This window comes from Micromys minutus (assembly GCF_963924665.1).
Source record: "Micromys minutus genome assembly, chromosome: 6".
NCBI classification, from domain to species: Eukaryota; Metazoa; Chordata; class Mammalia; order Rodentia; family Muridae; genus Micromys; species Micromys minutus.
In genome coordinates this window covers 13468664-13475744 of record NC_137975.1, presented here as the reverse complement: position 1 = coordinate 13475744, position 7081 = coordinate 13468664, and the positions used below count along the sequence as shown (strand labels likewise).

Here is a 7081-nt window from a genome sequence, read left to right as displayed (position 1 = left end):
CCAAATGGATATAGTCAGTGGAGCCACATAAACTCCTGGGACCATTTACTTTCCAAAAAAAGAGCCAGTCTAAACTTTGGGACCCACACTTGAAATCAACCTGTCTGGTGCAGGACCAGTCATGAAAGACCATTGGAGCAAAGAGAGTCTTCAGAACTCAGAGAAGGGTCAAACTGCTTCTTTAATGTTCCAACCCCCGAAAAAGTGTATGAAATGAGGGGGATGTGAGGTGTGGGGTGTCATGAAATGGCATCTTAAGAATGTTTTTGTTTTTAATGGTAAGAAGATAATTCTGAAATCTCCTCACCACCGGAAAGGCAAGAAACCTTTTGTTGGATGTTCGGAGAAGCTCCTTTGGTTGCCATGTAGACGGAATCAGTAGGAAGGCTGTTGCGGAGTTTCTTGAAGCCACAGCCCCTTGCAGCTAGGGAGCAGCGTGAGCTTGGGCCCAGCTTTCCCAAAGCTGGGGCTGCTCATTAGAGTCATCAGTTAACCCCCTGCCCCTGCCGCTTGCCTCCTTATTGTAATTAATTTTATGGCCCCTTTAAAAAGAAAAGAGACAGAAAAGAAAAGAGAGACCTCGACATTTTATGCTACATTGCACAAGCAATTGAAAGTTGCAGAGAAAGAAGAGGAAAAAAAAGGCCCAACCACCAAATGTTTAGCGGCCTTTTCTTCTATTTCAAATGAGCAACCTATTTAAATCAATTATCAGCTCAAAATGAGCAAGCTGATCTAATTAGTCTTGGCCCCTGGGGGGTTAATGAATGAAAGGGGGTGTAGGGGTGTGGGTGGATGTGTGCTTTCTCTGGAGTCTTTGGAAATGACCGCACTTGCACACATCCCCTTCTAAGTGGCTAAGTGAATCGCAGGATTGGGCAAGTGAGTGGGGAGGGGCTGGAAGAGGGGGGAGAAGGGAGGTAAGGGGACTTAGCTGTTCCCTGGGCAGTGTGACTGCTCTGCCCAGTGGTTTTGTTTTTCAGACTGTGTTTTCCCACACAGCGGTCATTAGCATGTGATAAGTAGCCCAGAATTTCAAATAAATCAATGTGTGTTTTCTTTAAGCATGTTTGAGAGGGAGCACAGTATTGACTTCAGAAGACAAAATGATGTAGAATGATGATTGCCCTGGGCCCAAGTCTCTCGGCAGAGAGAGCCTTGTCTCAGGCCAGCTCTAGTCAGACTATGCCCTTCCCTGACCCAGGATGGCCCCTGGACTTTAATATATAGTTAATCAAGGGACTAACATAGGAGGCCCTGGAACAGATGAGGAACAATAAGTTTGGATAGTGTTCGACTGAAGCTCTCAAGTTTCCCCAGAAAAAAAAAATTAAAACTACATCTTTTCAAGTGTTCCTCTGTGCAAGAGAGGAGATATTTGCTTTTTGGGTTCTGACATTTCTTACCCCAAATGTTAACTCCCTGGTAAATGTTACAAGTATTTATGGTTTGGGAATTTGATATCTGTTACTTTTTTGAATTTCTCTTTTCTGGTGCAAATGACGCAGGCTTAGAGGTCAGGCAGCTGGGCTTCAAAGTCTACGTGTGTGTGTGTGTGTGTGTGTGTGTGTGTGTGTGTGTGTGTGTGTGTGTGAACTTGGTGACTTTCTCTGCATTTCTGAGGCCTTGCTTCCACATGGAGGTAGTTTCACCAGTTTGTTTGAGGATTATGGTGCCATGCATGGACCTATCACTTTGGTTGTTTCTGTGACAGAACACCTAACAAAGTCAACTTAAGGGGAAAGAGTTTACTTGGCTTACTGTTCTAGAATAGTCCAGCATGATGCGGAGAGCAAGGTGTCAGGCGGGTGAGGAGCTGCTCATGCACGAACAATCTCCAGTCAGGAAGCAGAGAGCTGCATGCTTGCGTGGCTCACAGTCTACTTTCTTCAGTGGGAAATTAATATGGCTTTGCTGCTTCCGCTGGTTAGAGGAGACTCAGGAGGTAAGGAAACCCTTCTCTACCTTTTCAAAAACTCTATGTCCTCCTCCTGTCCTTCCTAACTCTGTAACAAAAGGAAAAATAAAATGGCCAAGGGTTAAGAGTACTGAAAGCACCACGACTTTGAGACCAGCTAGAAGGTCAGACATTTCTAGAAGACACTAGTGTTTATCCCATGATGCAAAAGTGCCTGGAGAGAGAAGCTGAGTCCATCTGTGAGGAGCTCAGCAAAGACAGAAAACTCAACCAGATCATCCAGGACTTCAGCTGACAACCTCAACTTTCCCAGTTGGTTTTTGCTAGAAAATCACCATCTCTCAGTGGTGTAGACCACCATCTCCCGACGGTGTGACAATGTCACCTTTCAGCTGCTGTTTGAGGTCTTCAAAGCCTTGCACAGGAAATACTTTGCCCATGACTCTCATCCCCTGGCTTTCTGAATCAGGTTTGCTGAATTTTTATCTTTTGGATGTTTGAAAAATCTTTGCTCTCCCATTCAGGTTTCTTCTGGACTTTGTAAGCACCTGATTTGATGATGTTTTGCTATTTCAACTTGTTTCTCTCTATCTGCTAGCCCCAACTTACTTTACTTACGTTTGCCAAATGCTCAAATTCACTTGTTCAAAACTGAAGGAATGGCTAGCATGGACCATTCTCTAGACCTTACAGAATACCATTCTGCTCACATTTGGGAGGGCTGTTTTATGTAATTAGCCAAATCTAGAAAGTTTTTTTACAGAGGTTTGTTTTCTAGATGATTCTAAATATAATCAAACTGACAGTCAGCTTTAGTCACCATACTGTGAATGAATCTGTCAAGATTCACGATTGGCTTCTCCATTTCAAAGCATGAGCCAATGGTTGTTTTGGTGTAGGGTGCACAGAACCTTGTGTTTTTCAAAAGTAATGCAGCAAGAAACAGAATTTTTGCATGTTGAGTTTCCTGGAACTGGCAATGATGATGTATCACAGGGATTAAGTTCTTGCTTCACATTTAGGATGGAGAAGAGGCTGAAGATGTCGCCCCTTTTGTAGACAGCTTACCTATTTTGCACAAACCCATGGGTTTGATATCCAGCACTGCACAAATGGGATGTGATAATGCAGAACTATAGTCCCAGCACTCATGAGATGAAGGTAGAAATGTCAGGAGTTCAAGGTTACCTACAATTACATAGCCTGGACTACCTGAGACCCTGATAAAAATGATATACTGGGAAAAGCAATGTAGCCACTGGGCAGTTTTGAAATAAAGATCATGAGCATTGGTGCACCACCCTTGCACATAAGGATATATCTATATATCAACATCGATCTATCTATCTATCTATCTATCTATCTATCTATCTATCTATCTATCATCTATCTTTTTTTTGTAAATTGGAAAATATCTTTATTTGTTCTAAGGCATTGGTCCGAGTCCCCTTAGAACTTCTCAAACTGCTTCTTGGTGCCAGCAGCCTTGGTGACCTTGAGCACATTGAATCGAACAGTCTTGCTCTGGGGCCTGCACTCTCCAACAGTGACAATGTCGCCGATCTGGACATCCCTGAAGCAGGGGGACAGGTGCATGACATGTTCTTGTGACGCTTCTCAAAGCGGTTGTATTTCCGGATGTAATGGAGATAGTCCAGGCAGATGACAACGGTCCTCTGCATCTTCATCTTCGTCACGACATCAGACAGGATGTGCCCTCTGATAGAGACATTACCAGTGAAGGGGCATTTTTTGTCTATGTAGGTGCCCTCGATGACCTCCTTGGGCATCTTGAAGCCAAGACTGATGTTTTCGTAGTACCGAGAAAGTTTTTCCTTGCCAGTTTCTTCTAGCAAGACACGCTTCTTGTTTTGAAAGATTGTAGGCTGCTTTTGGTAAGCACGCTCTGTCTGAATGTCCACCATCTTCCTGGCAGCCTGAGGAAAAAAAAGCTCTATCTATCTATCTATCTATCTATCTATCTATCTATCTATCTATCTATCTATCTATGTCTGCCTATATATACCTATCTATCAATCAATCTGTCTGTCTATCATTTGTCTGTCTGTCCTTCTGTGTTTTAGAAGCTGAAAGAAGTTATTGCCATTAGGGCTTGAGTGACAAGGCCCATTATAACCAAGGAGGACTTCAAGGGTGCTTGATTTGAGCCCGCATAGAAAGGACCTGATGACCATAAAGAACAGGACCAGAACTTAGTACCAGGTACCAAAAAACTACTCTCCACAGCTCCTCTAATCAGGCCTTAGGTCCTGGCTGGTTTTTGTTATTATTTTTGTTTTGTTTGACTTTGTTTCATTTCACTGTTAACTTGATAAAATCTAGAGTCACCTGGCAAGAAGAACCTATTTGATAAAGTTCCTCTGTCAGATTGCCTGTAAGGCAAGTCTGATGGCACATTCTTGATTAATTATTGACAGGTGAGTGCCTAGCCTACTATGGGCAGTGTGACCCCTGGGTAGTTGGTCCTGGCTTCTAAGGAGAAAGTAGCCTGATCAAGTCATGAGGAGCAAGTCAGTAAGCAGTACTCCTCCATGGCCTCTGCTTCAGCTCCTGCTTCTGTGTTCCTGCCTTGAGGTCCTGCCCTGATTTTACTCTGTGAGAGAATGTTACAGGAGAGTTATGAGATGAATTCATTCTCTCTTGCTGAGATTGCTTTTAGTCATGGTATTACCATAAAAGGAACCCCAACAAAGATATTCTACCACCTCAGCAGATTGTATCAGGACCCAGAGAGAGTTGGGAGGCTTGGAACTTCAATGCTAATGGATTGCTCTACATAACAAGACTATTCATTGTCACAGAATATTCATGTCCTTCATAAAATGCAAAAGGAACTCAGTTTGCCTCTCTATATCTCTGTTTTTCTGTTTCTTTCTGTCTGTCTCTCTTTTTCTCTGTCTCTGTGTGTATCTGTCTCTCTCTCTCTCTATGCTCTCTAACTCCCTGTCTGTCTCTCTTTTTCTCTGTCTCTGTGTCTTTCTCTCTGTGTGTCTGTGTTTCTGTATCTGTGTCTTTGTCTCTCTGTCTCTTTCTGTTTGTCTTTCTCTCTGTGCCTGTGTCTCTGTCTCTCTCTGTTTCTGTTTCTATCCTTTGACTTGTCTCTTTCTCTTTGTGTTTCTGTCTCTGTTTCTGCGTGTCTTTCTTCCTCTGTGTCTGTGTCTGTCTGTCTGTCTGTCTGTCTGTCTGTCTCTCTCTCTCTCTCTCTCTCTCTCTCTCTCTCTCTCTCTCCCCCCCCCCCCCCTGCATGCATCCTAGAGCATGCACGAACTTCTGGACCCACCGGTACCCACACATTCTGGCATATGATAATGGGTGTGTATATGACGAATCCAGTGGTTGAAGAACAGCCTCACATGTCAGCCCCCGCCTTCCACCTTGTTTGAGACAGAGTCTCTTTATTTTTCTATTGTTCTCTACATTAACTGACTGGCAAATTTCCTGAGATTTTCCAGGATCCACCTCTTATTTTGCCACAAGGTTCTGAAGATTCGAACCTAGTTCCTCACACTTGTTTGGCAAATATTCTTGCCCACTAAGACTTCTTTGTAGCCTTCAGTCTTTATTCAGAGAAATTCCCAATTTGAACATGCTTTTAATGTGGCTCTGGTGTTCTTTGAAGCAGTCTCCCAGTCTCAGAGGAGAGATGGCCACTGTATCTGGCCAGAAGCTCTGACTTCAGCATACCTTGCTGGAGATGAAAGTGCTGAAGCCAGGAGACGTGAACACTCTGTAGAGTCCCATGCAAACCTGGCTTGGGCTTTGTGTGACAAGGAGTAGGCGTGGGAACACTTGGGAACACATAGAAAGAAACACTGGGAATCATCTGCTATTTTTAGAGACATAGAAAGACAGAGAGAAAAGAGGAAGCAGGATCTTTTACAGTCAGGAAATTCAAACTTTGTAGTTCATCCTGGTTTTAACAAGAGTCTTTACAATGATTTATTCAATTAACCTACTGCCCACGGCCCCTCCCGCCTTTAAATAAGCAAGACTCTCAGAACAACAATTAGAACTTCACTAACTGGAAGCTGAGGAAGTAGCAAGTGTTTTTTTCTTTCTCTTTTTCTTTCTTTCTTTTTTTTTTAACTCACTATTGGAGTCTGGTAATTTTTAAACATATAATTACCTCTTTTATTATACTTTGATTAGATTAAAATTAATGCATTATTAAGTCATGTTCCGTTCAGCCATCTAGACTCCTGTATAGACACAGATAGCAATTCCTTTTTCCCCCTTCCCCAGGTCTAAGTTAATTAAATTCCCTTTAATTATAATTTACTAAAAAGCTTCACTTTTGCCACTATTATGTCTTTTGAACTTTGAAATTCAAAAAAAAAGAAAGAAAGAAAAAAAAAGGAGGAAGGGGGCCCTTAAAATGGTCTTTTACAGGAGAAATGAACTGTCAGCGAATTCAGGCAAAATTAATTATTTCAGCTTGATAAACCTTTTCATCTATTTGACTCCTTATACAGAAAAGCCAATTAATAATGTCAAACATGCTTTGCCTCCAGGGACCCGCAAGTTCTAATGAGTCTGTTTACTGTGGAATGGCTACCAGAATGGGCTTCATGGAGAAATTTTCTAATCGTGCCGCACCTGTCAAGCTTGGTCTCATTATCTGTGCACCAAGGGCAAAGCTCACTTTGTCAGTAGTGGTTTTCGAAGGACTAACAGATGCCTAGGGAGCTTGCACTACTGTCGGCCAGAAGAAGAGTCACTTAATTACCAATCAGAGCGGGCAGGGCGAATGTGTAATGCTCCTTTGCTTCTACCTTCTTTAGCCCCACTCTCCAAATGCATCTTATCACTGACCCAGAGCCTCAGTCCTTCTTGGTACCCAGTGCTCCTCAACCCTGACCCTTTCTCCTGTGTGCTTTGAGGTGATGATGGATGAGGTGTCTCTACAAACAGTGATTAATCATATGCATTGTACCGCAAGTGGGGCCGTGTGGGGCTTGCTCCACCTGCATGGGAGCTGATAATTATTTCTTTGGTAGAAATGGAGCCTGTAGCAGAGGGTGTTGAGTAACAGCTTCCTTGTAGATAAACCCTTCCATCTTAGAAGGAATCTCCTTCGGACACAGGGAGCTAAAAACACCCATTTTTTCAGACAGGTTGTTAAGCTCAGGAAGTTAGCAAATT

At 43.0% G+C, this 7081-nt stretch overlaps 1 pseudogene across 1 annotated transcript; it reads right to left on the bottom strand.

Annotated features, from left to right (window-relative positions):
- Window positions 1-3367: 3367 nt before the first annotated feature.
- On the bottom strand, window positions 3368-3843 carry LOC308421955 (small ribosomal subunit protein uS17-like; annotated as a pseudogene). The gene has a single exon. The product of its transcript is annotated as a small ribosomal subunit protein uS17-like (transcript).
- Window positions 3844-7081: the final 3238 nt, after the last annotated feature.